General features: G+C 38.2%; 1 protein-coding gene across 21 annotated transcripts in view; it reads left to right on the top strand.

Moving 5' to 3' along the window:
* The window catches only part of Lingo2 (leucine rich repeat and Ig domain containing 2), a 1,357,796-nt gene that overhangs the window by 999,445 nt on the left and 335,608 nt on the right, over positions 1 to 22,743 (top strand). Inside the window, exon 1 of one of the 21 annotated variants that reach the window (XM_060373602.1) lies at positions 6,644 to 6,662. The exons of the other annotated variants lie outside the window; for them this stretch is intronic. The gene's annotated coding sequence lies outside the window, so the exon portion shown is untranslated. Of the gene's footprint in view, positions 1 to 6,643; positions 6,663 to 22,743 lie in introns of those variants that run through there. 21 annotated transcript variants of the gene reach the window in all.

Raw genomic sequence — 22,743 nt, 5'->3', positions numbered from 1 at the left:
GGGGACATAACTACAGACACTGAGGAAATCCAAACAATCAGTAGGACTTACTTCAAAAGTCTATATGCCACAAAATTTGAAAATCTAAATGAAATGGACAATTTTCTTGATCGATTTGAATTACCAAAGCTGAATCAGGACCAGGTAAATCAACTAAATAGACCTATATCCCCCAAAGAAATAGAAGCGGTCATCAAAAGTCTCCCATCCAAAAAAAGCCCAGGACCAGATGGCTTCAGTGCAGAATTCTACCAGACCTTCAAGGAAGAGCTAACACCAATTCTCTTCAAACTATTCCACAAAATAGAAACAGAAGGAACATTACCAAACTCATTCTATGAAGCCACAGTCACCTTGGTACCTAAACCTCACAAAGACTCAACAAAGAAAGAGAATTTCTGGCCAATCTCCCTTATGAACATTGATGCAAAAATACTTAATAAAATACTTGCAAACTGAATCCAAGAACACATCAAAGATATTATCCACTATGACCAAGTAGGCTTCATCCCAGGTATGCAGGGGTGGTTCAATATACGGAAATCCATCAATGTGATCCACCATATTAACAAACTGAAAGAAAAAAAACACATGATAATCTCCCTAGATGCTGAAAAAGCATTTGACAAAATCCAACATCCATTCATCTTTAAAGTATTGGAGAGATCAGGGATACAAGGCACATATCTAAACATAGTAAAGGCGATATACAGCAAACCTATAGCTAACATCAAACTGAACAGAGAGAAACTTAAAGCAATCCCACTAAAATCAGGGACAAGACAAGGCTACCCACTCTCTCCATATCTCTTCAACATAGTGCTGGAAGTCCTTGCTAGAGCAATAAGACAGTTGAAGGAGATCAAGGGGATACAAATTGGAAAGGAAGAAGTCAAATTATCACTATTTGCAGATGATATGATAGTATACGTGAGTGCCCCCAAAAACTCTACCAGGGAACTCCTGCAGCTGATAAACACCTTCAGCAAAATGGCCAGATACAAAATTAACTCAAAAAAATTAGTAGCCCTCCTGTATACAAAAGACAAAAGGGCTGAGAAAGAAATTAGGGAAACAACACCCTTCACAATAGCCACAAATGACATAAGGTACCTCGGAGTAACCCTAACCAAGGAAGTCAAAGACTTGTATGAAAAAAATTTCAAGTCTCTGAAGAAAGAATTAGAAGAAGATATGAGAAGATGGAAAGATCTCCCATGCTCATGGCTTGGCAAGATTAACATAGTAAAAATGGCCATCTTACCAAAAGCATTCTACAGATTCAATGCAATGCCCATCAAATTACCAACACAATTCCTTACAGACCTGGAAAGAAAAATTCTCAACGTCATATGGAATAACAAGAAACCCAGAATTGCTAAAACAATCCTCTACAATAAAAGATCTTCTGGAGGTATCTCCATCCCTGATCTTAAGCTGTACTATAGAGCAACAGTTTTAAAAACTGCATGGTACTGGCATAGAAACAGAATGGTGGATCAATGGAACCGTACAGAGGACCCAGAAATAAACCCACACACTTATGGACACCTGATCTTTGACAAAGACGCCAAAGCCATTCAACGGAAAAAAGATAGTATCTTCAACAAATGGTGCTGGTCCAACTGGATGTCTACATGTAGAAAGATGAAAATAGATCCATACTTATCACCCTGCACAAAACTGAAGTCCAAGTGGTTCAAAGACCTCAACATAAAACCAGACACATTAAATCGGCTTGAAAAAAAAGTGGGAAATACCCTAGAACTCATTGGTACAGGAGAAAACTTCCTGAAGAGAACACCAACAGCACAGGCTCTAAGAGCAACAATCAATAAATGGGACCTCATGAAACTGAAGAGCTTCTGCAAAGCAAAGGACACCGTCATCAAAACAAAGCGACCGCCTACAGATTGGGAAAGAATCTTCACCAACCCTTTATCTGACAGAGGACTCATATCCAGTATATATAAAGAACTAAAGAAGCTGAAAAGCAGCAAACCAAGTAATCCACTTAAAAAATGGGGAACAGAGCTAAACAGAGAATTCTCTGTAGAGGAATATCGAATGGCAGAGAAGCACTTAAAGAAATGCTCAACCTCACTAGCCATTAGGGAAATGCAAATCAAAACAACCCTGAGATTTCACCTTACACCCATGAGAATGGCCAAGATCAAGAACTCAAGTGACAACACATGCTGGAGAGGTTGTGGAGAAAGGGGAACCCTTCTCCACTGCTGGTGGGAATGTAAACTTGTACAACCACTCTGGAAATCAATCTGGCGCTTTCTCAGACAACTAGGAATAGCGCTTCCTCAAGATCCAGCCATACCACTCCTAGACATATATCCAAAAGAGGCTCAAGTACACAAAAAGGACATTTGCTCAACCATGTTTGTAGCAGCTTTATTTGTAATAGCCAGAAGCTGGAAACAACCCAGATGCCCCTCAACTGAAGAATGGATGCAGAAATTGTGGTACATCTACACAATGGAATATTACTCAGCAATGAAAAATATGGAAATCATGAAATTTGCAGGTAAATGGTGGGATCTGGAAAGGATCATATTGAGTGAGTTGTCCCAGAAGCAAAAAGACACACATGGCATATACTCACTCATATAGACATACAACATAGGACAAACCCACTAAAACCTGTGCATCTAAAGAAACTAAGCAAGAGAGAGGACCCTAACTAAAATGCCCAATCCCCATCCGGAAAGGCAAAGAGGATGGACATCAGAAGAAGAAGAAAACAGGAAACAATCTAGGAACCTACCACAGAGGGCCTCTGAAAGCCTCTGCCCTACAGACTATCAATGCAGATGCTGAGCCTGATGGGCAACTGTTGGGCAGAGTGAAGGGAATTTTATGTAAGAACTGGGACATAGTAAGAGCTGGAGAGGACAGGGTCTCCACAAGGAGAGCAACAGAACCAGAAAATTTGAACACAGGGCACTTCCCAGAGACTCATACACCAACCAAGGACTATTCATAGAGATAACCCAGAACCCCTGCACAGATGTAGCCCAGGGCAGTTCAGAGTCCAATTGGGTTACATAGTAATGTGAAGAGGGACTGCCTCTGACATAATCAGATTGGCCTGCTCTTTGATCACCTCCCTCTGGGGGGGAGCAGCCTTACCAGGCCATAGTAGAGGACAATGCAGCCACTTTTGATGTGAACTGATAGACTAAGATCAGAAAGGAGAGGAGAACCTCCCCTATAGTGGGCTTGGGGAGTGGCATGCATGCAGAGGGAGGAGGGAGGGTGGAATTGGGAGGGGAGGAGGGAGGAACTTATGGGGAGATGCAGAATGAATAAAGTGTAATTGATGAAAAATTTTAAAAAATTACTAAAATTAAAAATATAAGAACTAAAAAAAAAAAAAAAAAAAGAATATTAGTCTGGGGCAGGCCTATGTAGCCAAGGATGACATTATTCCAGGCTGTCACTAGAGGAGAGAGGGATTGCACTGGGCTCTGTTGAAACAAAAGATGAAAGCGGGTTGCTTTCTTGTGGTTAGTATACTCGTGAAAAAGTGCTGGCAGAAGTGTGGTGGGAGCCTGGTCCATGGCCTTTAAGCCCTCTCTGCTTACTAAGTAGCACTTATGAAAGTTAGACTTCAACTTTTCCACAGAGAACCGAGAAAAGCCCATTTTTCTTGATTAAATTTTGTATTATGGCTTTAAGATTATTGAGAAAGATATTGTGGGGTTGTGTACCAATTAACAAGCAAAGGTTAAGTCTCAACATGGCAAAAAGAATTGTCAATGGAAGTTGCTTTACAGACTTAAGATACTTTACAGAAAGGGCCATAGTTAGGGGTGAGACAAACTGTCTAAAAGAAGGGAAGAAAGAAAGATGGAGAAAAAAAGAAAAGAACAAACGAAGACATTACAAGACATTGAAAAACAGCTACGTGTGAGAGTACAATTAAGTAGTGAAGAAGAAAAGGAAAAGCCTGGGATGTGGATGTTATGGTGTCGAAAACCAGGAGCTAGCACCAAGATGTCTCATGGTAAAAATTTTACCTAGGGCCAGGCCAAACTCACAGTCCCCTTTGGTAAGAGAACGAAGTGGCTCAGACCAGAAACAGAAAGGCCTTTTTATGGCAAATGAGCAAGTAATTTAAAAACAGAATTTTACAGTTATTTTTATCATGGGAAAGGTACATTTATGAAATTTTGATTAGACATGTCCTGGGCTTATGATCAGACAGTTAAAAGCCCATTAACATACCACTTTATGGTCAATTCTCAGAACAGTGGAAACAATTTACAAAACACAATTCACAAGATTATTGGGGAAAAACAAATAAAATAAACCAACTGGACCTTTAGCTAAGGACATGATCAAAGTCTAAGATTGTTTAACTAGAAAGAAAATGGAGTCAGCTGCCCCTTAACAGGACAACACACTTGTTAGATACATTTTGTTATGGTATCCCAGGCACTAATGAAGCTCTTGCCCCTTCACTGTTAAAAATGGCAGACATGAAACCAAAGGCAGATGAATGTTTGGATTACCCTGAAGCAGTGTGGTGAAAGGCTCTGGGTATTTTAAAAGAAAGAAATGAGCAATTCTTAATTCAAAGCTATGAGTGAGGCCTTGGCAGGAACTATGAAAGCAAAGGGCATTGAATCTGAAGTCCATTTGCTTCATGGTTAACTTTCTCTAATTCCTGGCTTTACTAATCCAACTTCTTAATTTCAGACAAATATTCTCCCCAGTTTAACAACCTAGTTCTATTGTTTGCAAAAATGCCAGCAACTTTCTACCGAATCTAGAAAGCAAAGGAAGATAGTCAAAGCATTGTATTTCTGCTTTCAGGCTTACTTTATCAACTTATCCATAATCTTATCACTTATTAGTACTTTAAGTATAGCTATTAATTTTTACAATGTGATGCATGGTTTTATCAGTCCCTGTACCAAGTTTGCATTTTGTTGCTGCTTCTGGCGTTCATCTTATGTACAGCACTGCCGGCCTCTGCTTTTAAAAGCAGACAGAGGTGATTAATTGTGATTGGTCTCTGTCTTCTGACCATTATCTCACCATTGTGCTCTGAAAGCATATTTGCTTTGATGCTGTGCTCTTGAGTTATTTATGGTTATTTTAAGACTCCTTGGGATCCTGCTTGCTTCTTATATCCTTTTATCAAAGCTAATATAGTTACAGGAAAAGCCTATGAGAACTATACATAACCCTGGGTAATATTACATCCAAAAGTTTAAAATATATATCCCTTGGGGTTTTAGGAAATTTCATGATTTTTTCTTTACATGTTAAAAAATATATTTTAGAAGTTATAATAATAAACAGATCCATCTGGGATAAATTCAATTGTTAAACACTAGAGGTGATCAACACAAAAGAAGGGTCAGTTTTCTCAAGAGTATGACCTCCAGGTACAGCCATGCTCTAGAGTAAGCCCCATGAGCAAGAATTTTTGGGCAACACAAATTGGACTGGATGGATTTTTTAAGATGTTCAGAGAGAATAGGAAGTTAGGTGGTTAGCAAGGTGAGAGTGGATCTTGGAGGAGATGAGGGGTGATGATTATCAAAATACCATGTATGAATTCCTCAACAGATAAAGTGAGTACTCCCGATTATTGAATATCTTGAGATTTCAAGACTTAAATAAACAAACAGAACTAAACCATCTTCAACAGTTTGGATTTCTTGTTCCCAAGGAGCCTTACATAGGAAAGTGCATCAGTAAGCCTGCAATGACTGCTATAATCAGGGCTGGAGACTAAACTTCAGTCTTCCTCAAATGGTCTTCTGTGCTTCTTGGTGCTGGATGCTGCCCTGCCAGAGGCCATCTTCTCAGCTTGAAACATGTAAAACCTCTCTGAACCATCTTCGCAGCGTTCCCTGTCATAGCATGTTTGCCAAGAGAATTACTTCGTGAGCACATCTCTGGCTTCTTGGTTCTTAATTTTTGAAATAATAATTTGTTTGCGCATTTGTCATAGTGCAGTTATAAACAAACAAATGGAGTAGTTTGTATGCAATCCTTTGTTCAGCGTTTCTTCAGCCATTTGAGTGTTTCAGTTTGATTGAGAGAAGGGAATGAATGAATGCAAATGTGTGAGCATGTTAATATTAAAACCACTTAAAGTAGCCAAAATTAAAGCAACTTATCCTTATTCATCCTAAGAAATATGATTAAATGAGCTATCATTATTTGTCATGGATTGGCAGCTGCAAGACAAAGTGCATTCAATTATTGCTGCTGTCAATCAGAATATAATTCTGAACAGTAAGAATCTCTTTGGTACTTGAAGCCAGCTAAAAGGACTTGCAGACTTTCAGTGTCCTACCATGATGAAACGGGTTTTTTTTTTTACATCAAGAAAGAAACAGAAGGAGAACAGATGTGTGAGGGAATTGGCAGGTAAGCAAATCCCCAGTCTCAGTCTGAATTGAGAGTCCTCGATTGATTTGCATCTTTGAGAAGAGATCTTTTGAAGGTAATGAAGCTGCCATTCATGGAGAGAGGGGCCTGGCTTCTCTCATTAGACTGCAAGATGCTTTACTGTCTCTGCCTTTTCTTTTTCTGAGTTCTAAGCCTTAAGTTACCATCTCTATTTTATACCCTAGATTGTTGGTAACTGCAACACAACACAATCCCATTGCCCGACCAATTCACAGGTAATTCTAATTTTGTTTAACTTCACTCCTCAAGGCTTAGAACAGAATGCACATCTGGAAAAATAAATGCAACTACTAGAATTTTTACCAATTATGTGTGCTAACTATAATACCATTCATAATGCCTGTGGTTGCACAGGTGTTTCATTAATGCTTAAATATAGAGATTGACAGCAACAATGATGAGTTCCCTTAGAATTCTAGGAATTTTCAGTTTTGTGATAGAGTATCACGCTGGTAGTAAGCAACCTCAATTCCACTGTCTCTCCAACTAATTATATATGTGACCTCAAGTAAATTACTATATTTGGTGTCTTCTTTAAATGACTATAAAGACTGCAAATCTTCTCTGATGATTATAAATGTTTCCAAGGCAAAACTGGCATCTGGTGTAAATTCTCTAGGTGTGGAGAGCGATTGCTCATTAAACTACTGATCAAATGGAGTGTCATAGATTAGCATGGCTCTAAGAATGGAGAAGAGGGCCCCAAGACAGACATTGTGAATGGCTAATTCTCTAGCACAGAAGCTGCTGTTTTGCCATCACACCTCATCGATCTGATAACTGAGATTTTCTATATCTCTTAGATTTCTGCTTTAGAGATTCTTACTTTTCTATTGGCTAACTAACATTTTCTGATAATTCTTAGTAAGCACAAGAGGTAAATTATTATAAAGAAATGAAATTGAACCTATGAATGAAAAATAAAACAAAACTGGCTTTGAATTCTGCCCTGGATTCTAAGGCTCCGTACGCCACTCAGTGACCGTACAAATTAGGCAAGCAGGTCAGTTTTTCTAAGATTTCCATTTTTAACTTGTAAAGGTGGGAAATAATAACAGTCATTGTAATGAGAGCTAAATGAAATGGTTTGTCAAGTACTTGCATGATCCAATGTCTGGCCTGTGGAAAGCACTCAAATATTGGTATTGTTATTACAATCATTAGTAACAAACATTTCCAGTTGTTGCTTTTTATTGCCTCAATTTTTCAAATATAAAGATTGCTTCTGCTGAACACACCTACTTGTTAAACACCCACATGGCCAATGACGCCAGGAAGAATTTATGTTACTAGCCAAAAGAACAGTTGATTTTTCTGTTTGGACCCTCTTATCTAAGTAGACACATTTAATTATAGTTCTGAAAAAGCCTTCATGTTAGCTTTGGCCACATAAGAATCATATTCAGTCTCTCACAGAAGGCCTGGACACAAGCAAGGCATTTATCCTCTTGAGACTCCTGAACGAAAATGCAAATTCCTGAAGTTATTGCCAGAGTTCTAAGAGGAAAAAAGCACACCCTTTGCAAACATTCATTCTCTCCGAAGAATATAAATTTGGAGATTAAACAACAGAATGATGCATGCTTTTGAATACATCAAACAAAAGAAATATAATTTAATGTTTAGGGCTTGCACCTTTTCAAGTGCTAATTTACAATGCAGAGTTATCACTCAATTATTGGTACCCTAGAGAAATGTTGAAATTAGAGGAATTCTCTCCTTTGCGTCTCTCATGTGTTTATGATGGTAGGAGTGCTTCAAGTCATTGTTGTTCCAACTGTAGAGCAAATTAGCCCAACAGTAACTAGATATTAACTCAGCCAAGCTTGAAGGGACATGGGATCCTGGTGGGATGAAGGGGCCGGGTACCTGTTTCAACTCAGTTGCTTCTTGTATGGCTACAGCTCAAGTGTCCTACTTGCCGATAGCCTTTTGATGTGAATCACTGCACAGATGTCCGTGAGGGTGGCCGTTCAAGCCACCTCTTCATCTCTTTATGTTTTGATATGCTGAGTTCCAACAAAGCCTGAGACTGCGTTTGCCAGGACTGAATTACTGAGGCTTAAAAGTTGGCCTACACTCTGTGGCAGACAAAAGTGTGACTTAAATTAGTAGACAGGAGCCTTTGAAAGCCAGTGAGTGCTAAGGCCGCGAGCCCTTCTTGCACCGTGTATGAATTAATGCAATATTTCATCTGCATCACCATCCCACCTTGATGTGAACAAAGATAACAGATGGGAGCAGTGGGAACAGAATGAATATCCATCGAAGTATCTGTTTTTAAAGATTCCATTTCTTAGGATAATGAAAAAGGAAACAGGTATGTTAGAAATCCAGCCTCATTACAGTCAAATTTGAATAATAGCCATAGCATGGCATACCCTTGCTTTATTTTACTAATTGCAGTTCTGCCTTTTGCAGTCTTCCATGTTTTCTTGCTCATAGCAATTCTAAGGACTTTGCTAATAGAATGATGCAACAATGCAGCTTCTTTACTCTATAAATAAAAGATTATGTCACTTTGATGAGATTTGTAGCTTTTTGTTTGTTTGTAAAGTGTCTCTCAAAATGCTTCATATGGTGAAGGCTTGGCACCCATCTGGTGACAGTATTGGGAGGTTATGGGTTTTTGAGAATGGCGTTGCATTAGGAGGTAGGACCTAGTGTGCCTAAGAAAGTGCTCTCTTGTGCCCAGAGCCTTTCTTCCCATATTCTCTGTTACCTGGCTGCCGTGAGATGAATAGCTTCCTTCTGCCACATCCGACACCATAATGTACCGCCTGGTGACAGGCCTGTGACCTGAGGCCAGCTGTACTTAAGATGGCCTAGAATCTCTTCAGTTAGGAGCTAAAATATTGGTTAGGCTTAAAGTTACTTTCTCAAGTGTTTTGTCATACAGAAAGAAAAGCTGACTAAGGCAAACATTTCTTTCCAGCTCTCCAAATTGAGATAAATAAAGTTAATTTAGAATTCTCTGTCCATCCAGACGATTATACCTTCCTCTTCTGGAAACTCACACTGACATTGCATTGCGTGGCACAATGCAGCTTAGTGGTATGCTTCAATGATAGCCATGCTGAATCGTCAAAATTCAGGATTAATCTCTGCCTATATAACAGGTTTTTTCAATAATTGAAATGCAAAAATGTGGTGAAAACAACTATGTCTCAGATTTTTGTAGTTTTGTAAAAGAAAGTCAACCATATTCCATCAGTGTTAGGAGCACTTTCTGCTCTTCTAGAGACCCTATAATCAGTCCTGGCATCCTGGGACTGAAGTCTCACAACCTTTTGCCATTTTAGCTCCAGGAGCTCTAACTCCCTCTTCTGGCTTCCACAGTTACCTACATCAAAATGGAATATAGACGTATGCAGGCACACAGACAGACACACTGAAAAAACGAATCAGCCAATAAACCAATTAATCAATCAAGTCTAAAGTAAGGGACATATGCTATCAAGAATGAGAAATGGCTTGCCTAGCAGAGTGCTATTATGGTGCCTTACACACTATGTCCACATGATGGGAGGATGCTTGGAGATTAATAGAAGCAAATAAACTAGAAAAAGCCTTACGTCTTCTCTATCTTCACAAGAGCACAATAGTTACAGGCCTTCATGCTCTCAGCATAAAACTGTCAGACTGTTTGTCATTTGCAAAGCCTTTCAGAATTCACTGTGTGTATTATGTGGCCCCTCTACACTCTCAAATACTCTCACTGAAGTCTTTTGTTGGGTAGTTATCACATAGAAGCTGCCCTGCTGTAGATTGCACTCTCTGTTTCCGGCTTTACTAATGTTGTTTGTCCTTTAGTCTGCCTTGTCCTTGGTGCTCCCTGACATCTCCATACACTGCATCTTTTGCGCATTCTTTGTAATTATACCTGTATGTTAAATGTTTTCACAGTTTCTTGAATTATTGTTTTCATGTAAGTTTAAATTTTAGCCTTCCTACTTTTAGCCACCCTTAAAAGACAAGGTCTTAAATGTCAAAGTTGCACTCTGCCCAAAATTTGGCTATGAGTCTCAGCCTCTGCTTCAATACCTTGATCAGAAAAGTCTTTCAGAGGCCCTCTGTGGTAGGCTCCTGTCCTGTTCCCTGTCTTCTCCTGATTCCAATGTCTATTCCATTTGTCCTTCTGAATGAGGATTGAGCATCTTCCTTAGGTCTTCTTTGTCGTTTAGCTTTTTTAAGAGTATAGATTTTAGTATGTTTCTCTATATTGTATGGCTAATATCCACTTATGAGTGAGTATATTCCATGTGTGTCTCTCAGTGGCTAGCTCTGTGATCACCTTACCCTAGGGGGTGCAGCCTTGTCAGTCCACAGAGGAGGACAATGCAGCCAGTCCTGATGAGACCTGATAGGTTAGGTTCAAATAGAAGGGTAGGAGCCCTATCAGTGGACTAGGGAAGGAACACAGGGGGAGAAGAGAGTGGGACGGTGGGATTGGGAGGAGACCAAGGAGGGGGACATAAGCAGGGTACAAGTTGATTAAATCATAATTAGTGATAATAAAAAAGTCAAAGTTGATTCCTTTTCATTTTGAATTCCCTGAAATGCTAACATGAAACATATATAATTGGACTTAAATTTTTTTGTGAATATATGTTTTACCATCCTTTAGCTTCCCCAAATACATTTATTTATGTAATTTTTGTCAAAATTAGTATTTATTATATTTTCTAAATTTATAATATATACATATGTGTAATCATATATACTTATTGATTCCCCATAACATTTATAAAGTGTTTATTGTTTACCAAACACATACTGAGTACGTAATAAAATTTGCCCCCTTAAGTTTTAGGCAGTCCTACAAAAGGAAGAATACTGTATACTGTCATTTGTGCTTGCAGACGAGAAATTGGAGACAAAGAGAAGTTCTGAAGGTGGAATGGCAATCACAAGGTTACATGGTAAACAGAAGAGCCGCCCTGAGTTCTAAACCCAGCGTGGCCCAGAGTCACACCCATTACCCTCCAGGATTAGATAGCTTAATAAATCTTGGGATTTATCTATAACCTTTATAAATCATATCTATCACAGCAAACACAAAGAACTGCATGGTTTTTATATAGACATTAATTGAATTAAAAAATAGAGATGAACTTGAAATTAGGAAATACTTTTTTTTAATTGTTGTTTTAATATGAGTGAAGCTTGTGGCCTCTTCTTGTTGCAGTACAACAGTGTTCTGGGATATACTGGGCTCCGTGACACTAAACCAGCAAATGCTCCAACCGGTACTTTCTCCATCTCCCTTATTAAGTTAACCATTGAATCTTCTTTTTCTTAATTCCTGGGAAAATTTCAGGTGACACAAACAACTTACATCTTCAGAAAAAAAAAAAAAAAAAGAGCTCTTAGGTTTGAAGACTTCTAGAGACGTAACGGGAGGTTTAGAAATGCAAGCCTGGTCTACAAAAGGTCTCAGCACATTGTTTAGTGGACATGCTTTTCTCTTCAGTAATATCTGATAGTGCTGCCATTGATTGGGAACCATTGGTGTATCAGATATTCTGTCCTCTTGATATTTTCCACATTTTGATCTTTGCCATTGTTTTTACTGGCATTTATAGATTTCTATTTTAATGTGACAATAAAAGTTTTATCACTTCATTCTGAGCCTACATACTAACCCTACATTAGGGATATTAAATTTTGAAGTCATATTTCACATATATCACACATATTTTATAAAGCATATATATATGCACAGTGTGACTAGGGAAAACTACCTCACTTTTTTGGCTTTATCTTCCCCATCTGTAAAATAAATGCAGTGTCCTTAGTACAGAAGTTACTCAATGGTGTCTTGCAAAGGAGTTAAGAAAGCTGAAATGAATTAGCATCTCTAATAGAGTTGTTTATTCTAAATTTCAATAACTCCTTGATTTTTTTTGTTTGTTTGTTTCGTTTTGATTTTCTGAGACAGGGTTTCTCTCTTTTAGCCCTGTCTTGGATCTTACTCTGTAGACCAGGCAGGCCTTAAATTCACCTGCCTCTGTGCTGAGATTAAAGGTATGTGGCACGACACCTGGCTAACTCCCTGATTTTCAGAACTTTGTTTGGATTTTCAGATTCAGTCTGAGGATTTAGTGATAGGCATTTTTTTTCTCTTGAAGTATGGGTGCAGCTATATCTAAGTATGATATTTCATACTCCAGCCATGTTACAGGATTTTGCAAGATCAGAAATCATTTTTCACTGGTCACTGTGTTTGATGTTCTCATGTTGTCTAACAGCAGCCTACAGACATTTAAGTCCTCTTAAATATGAAGTAGTCTCATGGTCATGCACAGTCGCATCAAGCTGGCTATAATATAAAAAGGACTTCGGCTTACTATTCATTGCTACTTCTTACATTCATCCAATCCCAATTTGCATTAAGAAAGAACTTATTACTTGAAACAGACTCCATTTAAAAGTTTGTTCTTGACAAACACCTTCCTTCAAAGTAGAGTTTAATAAAGAGATGTTTGAAGGTAACCACGGAAAGCATCCATAAAAGCCCAACAATGGGCTGTGTTACAGAGAATGACAATGAGAGATTTTATTTTTTTCTCTTTATGTGTGCAATGGCAGGATTTGGAATCATTTTAGAACTGCAACAAAAAAATGGGTATCATCAATTGTTTCCAAAATTCAATGAAACATAGAGAATTGAACCTTATTAGACACTTATTTCACAGAATTTCATGTTATACTTTTGAGAAAAAAACAAAATAACAAAACCCTTCTGATCCTTTTGGATCTTGCTCAAAATTCACTTAAAATTTTGAATGTGTAAACAGAAAACCCACCATCCTTTTCATTAAATATTTCCTTACCTTGCATTTGCAAAGTATCTTCCTGAAATGGATCAGTTTCCTAGTTTAGCAGCTATGCTTCCAGATATAATTACGTATTAGCCAGGGACATGAATTCTCTCACTTGTAATTATGTGGTCTCATTAGGAAACTGACTGTGCAATAGGAAATCAGTGATTAAACTTTCGTTCAGCGTAGTTTCTTCATCAGTCGTTGGAACAGGTGTCAGCATTATTCTCTGTTCTATTTTGCTTAGTACCTGGACTATTACTCAGTTTGTATGAAAAGTTGTGATGATTTATTATGTCTGCCTTAGATACTTTATATTTTGTGGGTTTTCATGGCATTTATGCAATAAATAACTCCCTTTGAGTAATTGAAGCAAGGAGGTCAGGTTTTTGTTTTTCCCTGACACAGCAGAACCCTGATTAAGTATAAAGGCACGAGGTGATTTTGTCTGCTATGAAACCTCCTATGGGATGAGAGTAATGTGAGTGATTATTTCAAGTGGAGCTGCAACTGGGGCAGCCAGTGAGCCCACTTTGTCCTAGAGGGCACTAATGAAAACACATTGGTGTTCTCAGAAGTACAGAATTTAGGCAAGACCTGGAATAATTTTTGATAGGATTTAATCAAAATTTAACCTAATGATCCTTAGATACATCATTAGACACATCGTTAGATACATCTAGGCACTTCCTTACATACATGCATACCCACTTCTGGAAAAATAGTCAAGATAATGAACAAAGCCAGAGAAATCAAGTATTTTCTCAAAAACTCTTTAAATTCCTCCTTGTTGCCTCCTCTTCCTGTGAGTGTTCTCCAGTAAACATTGATATGCTTCCTGTAACAACACGTGACTACATTTACATAAATTAAATTAAAGAAAGTATCCTCTTTGGAGATTGTGGTTTCCTTCCTTCTGTGTATTTACTTCCGGGATCACCAGGGTACTGTGTGAGGTAACAGCGGAGCTCCTCTGATGACAGTGCAGAGTTCTGCTGTGTAGAAAGAACATCACTTTAACCAAACACATGTTAATGACATTTGAGCAATATCTGTCTCTTGGCAAATCAAAGAGAGTTCTGTCCCCCTTTGTGGTGAGAAAACACCCCAGTGTGGAGCAGCTGGAAACGTAGTCGCCATGTGTGCAATGCTTAAGAAACCTCAAACTGTTTTCCAAGTAGTTTTATTATTATATAGTTGTATCAATATTTTATAACAGTTTGAACTTCTTCACACCCTTGCCAAACCTTAGTGGTATCAGTGTCTTATTATTTCCATGGTGAGAATAGAATGTAATCTTGCATTTGTTAGGATTCTCTAACCATTGAGATGCATCTTTAGCTTTGGTCAGGCTTTTAGTTTTCACCTGCTATAATAGTTGAATAATCACATCTCATGCTGGATTTGAATGAATACTTGTTAGTTTTCACATGTTTGTGCCTAATTGTGTGTGAGTGTGTGTGTGAAGTTGGGTGGGTAGAAGGGTGTGTATGTTTGTTTGCTTGTGTGCTGTGTGTGTTATGTTCATATTTGTGTGTGTATCCCATAAAGAGAGCCATCATTTTGTTTGCTAAACATGAACTGATTGGCCTGCTCTATATTTACATCCCCCTGAGGGGGAAGCAACATTACCAGGCCAAAGAAGAAGACAATGCAGCCACTCTGATGAGACCTAATTGACTAGGATCAGAAGGAAGAAAAAGAAGTCCTCCCCTATCAGTGGACTTGGGGAGGGGCATGCATGCAGAGGGTGGAGGAAGGGAGGGATTGGGATAGGAGGAGGGAGGGAACCACAGGGGGGATACAAAATGAATGAAGTGTAATTAATAAAGAAAAAATAAATAAATAAATAAGCTTAAAAAAAAACTCAAGAGACAACACATGCTGGAGAGGTTGTGGAGAAAGGGGAACCCTCCTCCCTTCATCAGCCCTCTGCATACATGCCCCTCCCAAGTCCACTGATAGGGGAGGTCTTCTTTTCCTTCCTTCTGAGCCTAGTCAATTAGGTCTCATCAGGAGTGGCTGCATTGTTGTTGACATAAAGAAAATTTTCAATCTCTTGCATATTTGCCTCAATTTCTATAATCCAACAAAGATTACTTATGGATTCTATCAGAATCTGTAAATTTGTGTCAATCTTAGATTATGCTGACAGAAAATGGCATATTTGGTTCTGTTAAATTGTGGAGCTGGCAACATGCTTGATTTACCTTGATCCTAGACAGGAAATATCAACCCTAAGTGTGATGATGACCATTCAATTCTTCCTGATTGAGAATGTTATCAAGCCCTGTCAAATTTTATCAGTTTTTTTTTTTCTGTCCTTCAAACAAGCGCATGGTAAATCACAATCAAATATTGAACAAAAATTGCTTTTCCCAAGTTAAGCCTCACTTCAACATGTTGATGTAAGAGTAGATTTGATTTGGTAGTAAGATATTATTTATTTATACAATTATATATTTATACATTCTTTTTATATTCAATGCAATGTATTGTATGCATCATGTATATATAAATGCACTACAAATCTGCCATCTTTCAGAATAAGGTATACTGAAATGCTAAACTGAGACTGGCAATCAGATTGAATACAAAACCTGTTGAATAAATTTTAAAAGTCATTTTGTATATCTAATTCTTTGAAATAATTTAAACCATTAACAACTTAATTATCAAATTAGTAAGTAGGTTTTCTTGGGGGGGTCAGGAACAACAAAGCTTATTTGAAACTGCTATATTAATTGTTGCAAACAAGTATATTTTAAAATACATTTAAATAATAAATTTAATTATATATTTTTAGCTTTCCCAGTGAAATACTCTTTACAAAGGTAAATCTCTCATTTCAACTTATGGAAATTTCACCTCTGCTACTCTTTCTGCTGTCTGGAAGCCATGAAGAAATACATTTTTCTGTATTTCTGTACTTGGAAGGAATCTTACCCTATAACTCTCTTTCCTCACATTTTATTATTTGAGAATTTTATTAGTGCACATAATGTTTTGATTAGCCATGTCAAACTTCTCTGTAGCTTCTGATATGTTTCATCAGTTCTTGGTCTCATTGTTACTCTTTATTTCCTTCTATTCAGTCTTAATTTGAACATCTTTTTTTCTGGTATCAAAAGGAGACCTTGATCCATGACTTCAGACACTTCTTCTCATCTATTAAAAAAATTAAAATTGTAAACATTACTGAAAATAGTGATTTAAGTAATCCTATCCCATACATTTTGATGTAGAAAATTTTTTTCTTTTCTATTCTAGCAGTAAAATACATAGGAAGGAGCATGTGTGTGTTGAAAAGGTCTGAGTTCATTCTGGATAGTTTTTACCTTAAATGAGTAAGGACCCAGGCCAGAGCAATAGAGCATGTAGTTACACAGTACTGCTTTCTTCTTTTTCTGTTCAATAGTAACATGAAATTGCTGCCACTAAACAGACAATTGTAGAATAAGCAAGGGTCTTTCTTTTGCGTTTCCTTCTCTTGAAAACCATAGGCCTACAGTGCACACCCAATGCCTCTTAAAAAGGCATCTTATTATTTTTTTAACATTTTTTTAAGTTATGTTAGTGGCACAGAGGGCAAGCACAAATTGAAAATAAACCTTTAAAGAAAGAGATATGTTGGATCTTGAGGTAGCACTATTCTGAATTTTCTGAGAAAGTGTCATATTGATTTCCAAAGTAGATGTACAAGTTTGTGCTCCCACCAGCAGTGGAGGAGGGTTCCCCTTTCTCCACATCCCCTCCAGCATGTGTTGTCACTTGAGCTTTGCTCTTAGACATTCTGATGGGTATAAGATGGAATCTCAGAGCTGTTTTGATTTGAATTTCCCTGCTGACTAAGAACTTTGAGCATTTCTTTAAGTATTTCTTCACTATTCGATATTCCTCTGTTCAGAATTCTTTGTTTAGCTCTGTACCCCATTTTTAACTGGATTATTTATTTTTTTGGTGTCTAATTTCTTGAGTTCTTTATATATCTTGGATATTAGCCCTCTGTCAGATATACTACCTCAAGAACAAGCAATACACTCCTGGGCATGTACCCAAAAGATGCTCAACCATACAACAAGCTCCTTTGCTCAACTATGTTCATAGAAGCTTTATTCGTAATAGTCAGAATCTGGAAGTAACCGAGATGTCCCTGAATGGATGCAGAAATTGTGGTACATTTATACAATGGAATACTACTCAGCAATTAAAAACAAGGAAGTCATGAAATTTGTAGGCAAATGGATAGAACTAGAAAATATCATCCTGAATGATGACCCAGAACCAAAAAGACAGGCATAGTATATACTCACTTATAAGCAAATATTATCCATATAATATAGGATAAACATACTAAAATCTACAGGTCTAAAAAGGCTAAACAACAAGGAGGACCCTTGGAAGTATTTTAAATCTCATTCAGAATAGCTGACAGGATAGACACCAGAAGCTTTGGAAGAGACGGAACAGGATGGGAGCTTATTATAGAGGTCCTCTGTAAGGCTCCACCCAACAGAGGATTGAAGCAGATGCTGAGACTCACAGCCAAATTTTGGGCAGAGCACAGGGAGCCTTACAGAAGAAAGGGTGGGTTATAGAAGGACCTGGAGGAGACAGAAACTCTACAATTTGACCAACAAAGCTAAAAACTTTTAGCCCAGGAGTCCCTGCAGAGACTGATGCACCAAACAAGGACCATGCATAAAGAGGACCTAGAACCCCTGCTTAGATGTAACCCACAGGCAGGTCAGTCTCCTTGTGAGTCTCTGAACAAGGGGAGCAGGGACTGCTTCTGTCATGAATCAGTTGCCTGCTTTTTGATCACTGCCCCTGGGAGATGCATCCTCACCAGGACACAGGAAGAGGATCCAGAAAGTCTTGATAAGGCTTGATAAGTTAGGGTCAGAGGACAGGGGAGGAGAACTCTTCTTTCAGTAGACTAGGGGAAGGGGATAAGGAGTAAGACGGAAGACAGAAAGACGTTGGGAACTTGAGGAGATGAGGGAGGGGGCTACAATAGGGATAAAATTAATAATAATAAGCAAGGGTCTTTCTTTTGCGTTTCCTTCTCTTGAAAACCATAGGCCTACAGTGCACACCCAATGCCTCTTAAAAAGGCATCTTTTTAAAATTGTAAAAAATAAAAATAATTAAAAAGAAAGATATATTTCAGCTGAGAAAATCTGGGAAACATGAAGTACAGTCACTTAACTTTAAGAAAGTATTGTGACAACAGGAACATGTCCTGTTTGAGTAGGCAAGGTTGCACACTATATTCAAATCTGAATTTTGAACCTTTGATTAGAGCTAAAAACAGTGAGAATCACCTGTGTTTGAGTCTCCTGCGCCGAACTCAGGTGTTGATAGAATTGCCCTTGATCTTACTTTGTGTCACTTAATAGGCTCCCTGCTAAGTTACAAAATTAAAATAATATTACATGAATATTTGGAAAGATTATCTCATGTTTGTGGCTGCTAATAATGCAGCTGAATATACAAAATGAGCATCATCCAAACATCAAAGTGTTATTTGTATTACAGTCTAATCACTGGCTTTGTCATAGTCCATTAAGACGTTGTCTTCTCCTGTCTGTGTTGTTTTAATTGGAGAGTGTGGTGAGGGAGATCGTCTGTTGCTTTCAGCAAATTCTGTTCATTTTAAATGTGCACTCAGAAATGTTGGTGTGCTGTTTGTTTGCTTTGGTATCTTTCTAAAATAAAACTACTATGAACATAGTTCTTTAAAAATCAAGTACATTGGAAATCTATAAAGTTGATGGGCCCCGTGCTGGGCATGAGAAGAGAACTGGCTCTGGAAAGCAGGAGCTTCCTGCCTTTCTGTATTCACAGAGATCCTTCTGTGATCCAAGATCTGTGGCTTCACTTTCCTGAGACTAAGCTCTTCTTCTACAGACTGAGCAAGCTGCTCAAATTCAATCTATAAGCGTTTAATTGACAACATAGCACTATCAATTAAGGGTGTTGGAGTCCTGACTACAGTTTTTCAAAGGCTCCTTGTCCTTGGGCAAATAACTCAAACATTCAATCATTGCTTTCTTCAGCAGAAAGTAAGTACAGCTCATAGTTTTTGAGCAGATTAAATTGGAAAGTATAGATGAAAGTGCAGCTAATGCTTTGAAATTTTAGTAATTCTGGTTGACATCTGCCTGCAAGAGAAGAAATTATAGCATCTTTATGTGACTAAATGAAGAGGGAAAAGAACTAAGAAGCTAAAGTTTTGTAGCTAACAGGAAGGAACCCCCTCTGATTATTAAATATCATTTGCAGAATGGAGCTTTGAAATTATAGAGGCTGAAAGAACCCTGAATTTGATCATTGATCATTCGATATTTGCTATGATTATGTGTTTGATGTTTGTTTTGAAAAAAGAGTTGCTTCCACATAAATCTCACAAAACACACTGAACAGTCATTCAACAAGAGCAGTGAGCTCACAGAATGCTGCCCACTCTTCTGGTTCTGTCAACCACCCAGGGGGCTGTGCTACATGCCTCTGTGGGGAAGATGAAACACATCCCCTAGACAATGTTTAAAGAGCAACAAACCAACAAGTACAAATCAATAGCCTATAAAGTGAGTGTCTAAGTGCTGAGGGGATCCTTCGGAAAGCTTTCTTCAAAGCAGTACGATAGACTGAAAAGGCTGTAGTGTTATGCACAAGGAGAGACTAAGAAAAGCAGAATTTAACTGAAGACCACTTTATAGGTAGACCAAGCCACAAAAATTCAGTGTTTTGGTAGATGTGCATTTCTTTTATGTTTTTGTTCAAGTTTTATTTTTTTTGTCTTGCTTAGTTTTAAATTTATACATAGCATTATTTTATCAATAATGTCCGTGTAGCATGTCTTCTGTACACCATGGAACCTTTTGGAAATAGCTAAAAACTCATTTAAAATATTTAAATCAAGATTATCGAGTTTACAAAATAGAATACATTCATTATAATTCATTTTCAAAGAACATTAGTTACTTCCAAACAAACATTCCATTGGAAAAAAATGTATTCCGGGCCAGCAATGTGACAGAGTGAGAGAAGTAATCGTTCTCTACAAACCTAGCAAACTGAGTTTGATTTCCAAGATGGGCATGATGGAAAGAGAGAGCAAACTCTCTCCCGTTGTTCTAATACCTCAGCAGATTTGCCCACCATGCGGCATGTGCAGGCACTGTTTGGTTTTGCTTACTGCTGCTAAAATAGAACTCTAACTAAAACTAACTTGGGGAGGAAAGGGTTTATTGGACTCTCACATTGTGGTGGCTCAAAAGTGAATCTTCCTCATAGGCTCATATCTTTGACTACTCAGTCCTCAGTTAGTGGAACTATTCGGGGATGATTAGGAGGCATGGCCTTACTTGAGGAAGTGACAATTTCCTGAGACATCATGGCTGTGATTTCCCTGCCACATGCAGCAAGAGTCATTGTGGGACTCTTCTGGCTCTGAAAATCTTCACTTCTCATCACTGTTAATGCTTCCTGACCTGAGGTTGTGGGGCTTGCAGTTCAGATGCATCAGTCAGAGTTGGGCATCCCAGTTATTTATTCTCTACATTTTGACAAGTTATAGATCTCTGTAAGAGTGTCCATTTGTTCCAAAAAAGATGCTTCTTTGAAAAAGAGTAAGAAAAGCACTTATCTGTTGGCATAAGTATTTAAATAGAAGCCAGTTAGAAAATGTCTTAAGAAAATGACAGTTGTAGGTTCTTCTCGTAGGTTTGAGACCACTCCAGCCATAGGCATATTTCTAGGTTTCCAGTATCAGGCATGAACTCCCACCTACTTGGTAAGCCTTAAGATTGAAGTGCCACTATGAAGCACATGGATATTTTGAGGTCGTTCATTGCTGTAGTTCGTGGACTTTACAGCTTGGTGGGACGATTGCCTGCTCTTTCTAGACCACCTATGTAACACCTTCAGATACTTTTAGAGCCAGTCCTCAGAGAGGAGGCTTCCAAGTACGTTCTAGCTCAATTACTACATGGCTTATATCTGAAGAGTTTATGTCTCTGACAATAGGTTTTACTTCCAAATTCTGGAAATCATTCAAGGGCAATGATTATATCCCATATTGTTTTTGAAGATTCTTGTATTACCCTGACCAACAACTCTAGGGAGGTTTCCCATACTTGGCCCTGAGTATTTTTTTAAAGCCCATAGCTACAAGCTATTGGGGAGGGCAACATCACACAATAAGGCATAGATTCATATTGTGCCTGTCTGTGTGTATATATGTGTGTATGATTACATATGTATGCTTGTATGTATGTATATGTATGCACCTTTTAAAATATAAGCTTGCACAATCTTATGTTTCCCTCTGGCTTTTTCAAAAATCCTAAGTGTTATTCGTCTTTCCCTTTCCTGCTATGTCACTCTTCTTCTACTTGTGTATCAAGATATGAGCTCTCAGGTATGCATATTCCCATGCCTCTGTGCTGACATTTCAGACTCTAACCCTTTAAATTATAAGCCCAACTAAACCCCCTTATATAAGTTGTCTTGGTTGTGGTATTTTATCAGAGCAATAGAAAAGCAGCCAAGCAGAGCCTCCCTTAATTTTCCCATTGCCTCATTTGCTGTGCCTCCTATTATCTGCCTTCTTTAGAGTGCCTTCTCTGGTACTAGGGTTTCTTTCTATTTTCTGATTTCTTTAGCTATTTCAGGTAATAGGTTCAAATCTAAAAGTTTGGAGTTAGAATCTATACGTAGACAACATGTGATCTTTGTCTTTCTGGGTCTGGGTCGCTCATTTATATGTGTCAATTATTTCAATGTGTTCAGTGTTTCTTGATCTCTGGAGTACAAATAAAAGTTAAATAATTAGAAGAGAACATACAGTAATCTTTTCTGAGAAAAAGCTTATAAATTTTGGTCTTCTAATGTTTTATCTCCTTCTCAGTAAAATAAACATGCTAAGTTGAAACTTTTAGAGGTGGCTTGGTAATTTATCTGCTGCTCTTACAGAAGACCTATGTTTTGTTTCAAGTACCAATATGGTGGCATACAGCCATCTCTAACTCTAACTCTAAAAGATATGAGGCCCAACTCTGGATTCTAATAGCATTGCAGGCTATGGTGCATCCACATGCATGCAGGAAAAACAGTAAAGTCATAAAGTAAAATATCTTAAAAAGGAGAACAACAGCAAATCATCTGCCTGCCTTCTCTCACTCCATTACCCAGGAATCCCATAGGATCTCACTATGGACCCAGCCTTTATCCCTCACCAAGTCCCTTTGTGTCAGCTGCCAATCCTTGGAGACACTCTCTACTTGGGAAGCTTCTCCAGCCTGGTAATCAGGAATGTGCTCGCCACTTGCCATCCTGTCACCTATTTCCAGTTCTCCAGTGTCATATCCAACCCCATACCACTCCCCTCTCCTTGACTCTATTCTTCGGTGACTGCTACGTTCTTCACAGCATAACCAGCTTTTTTTTCTCTCAGCCCTCCTGT

The sequence above is a fragment of the Meriones unguiculatus genome, chromosome 20 (assembly GCF_030254825.1).
Source record: "Meriones unguiculatus strain TT.TT164.6M chromosome 20, Bangor_MerUng_6.1, whole genome shotgun sequence".
Lineage (NCBI taxonomy): Eukaryota > Metazoa > Chordata > Mammalia > Rodentia > Muridae > Meriones > Meriones unguiculatus.
Note: the sequence above shows the minus strand (reverse complement) of the source record. Positions and strands in the feature narration are given on the sequence as shown.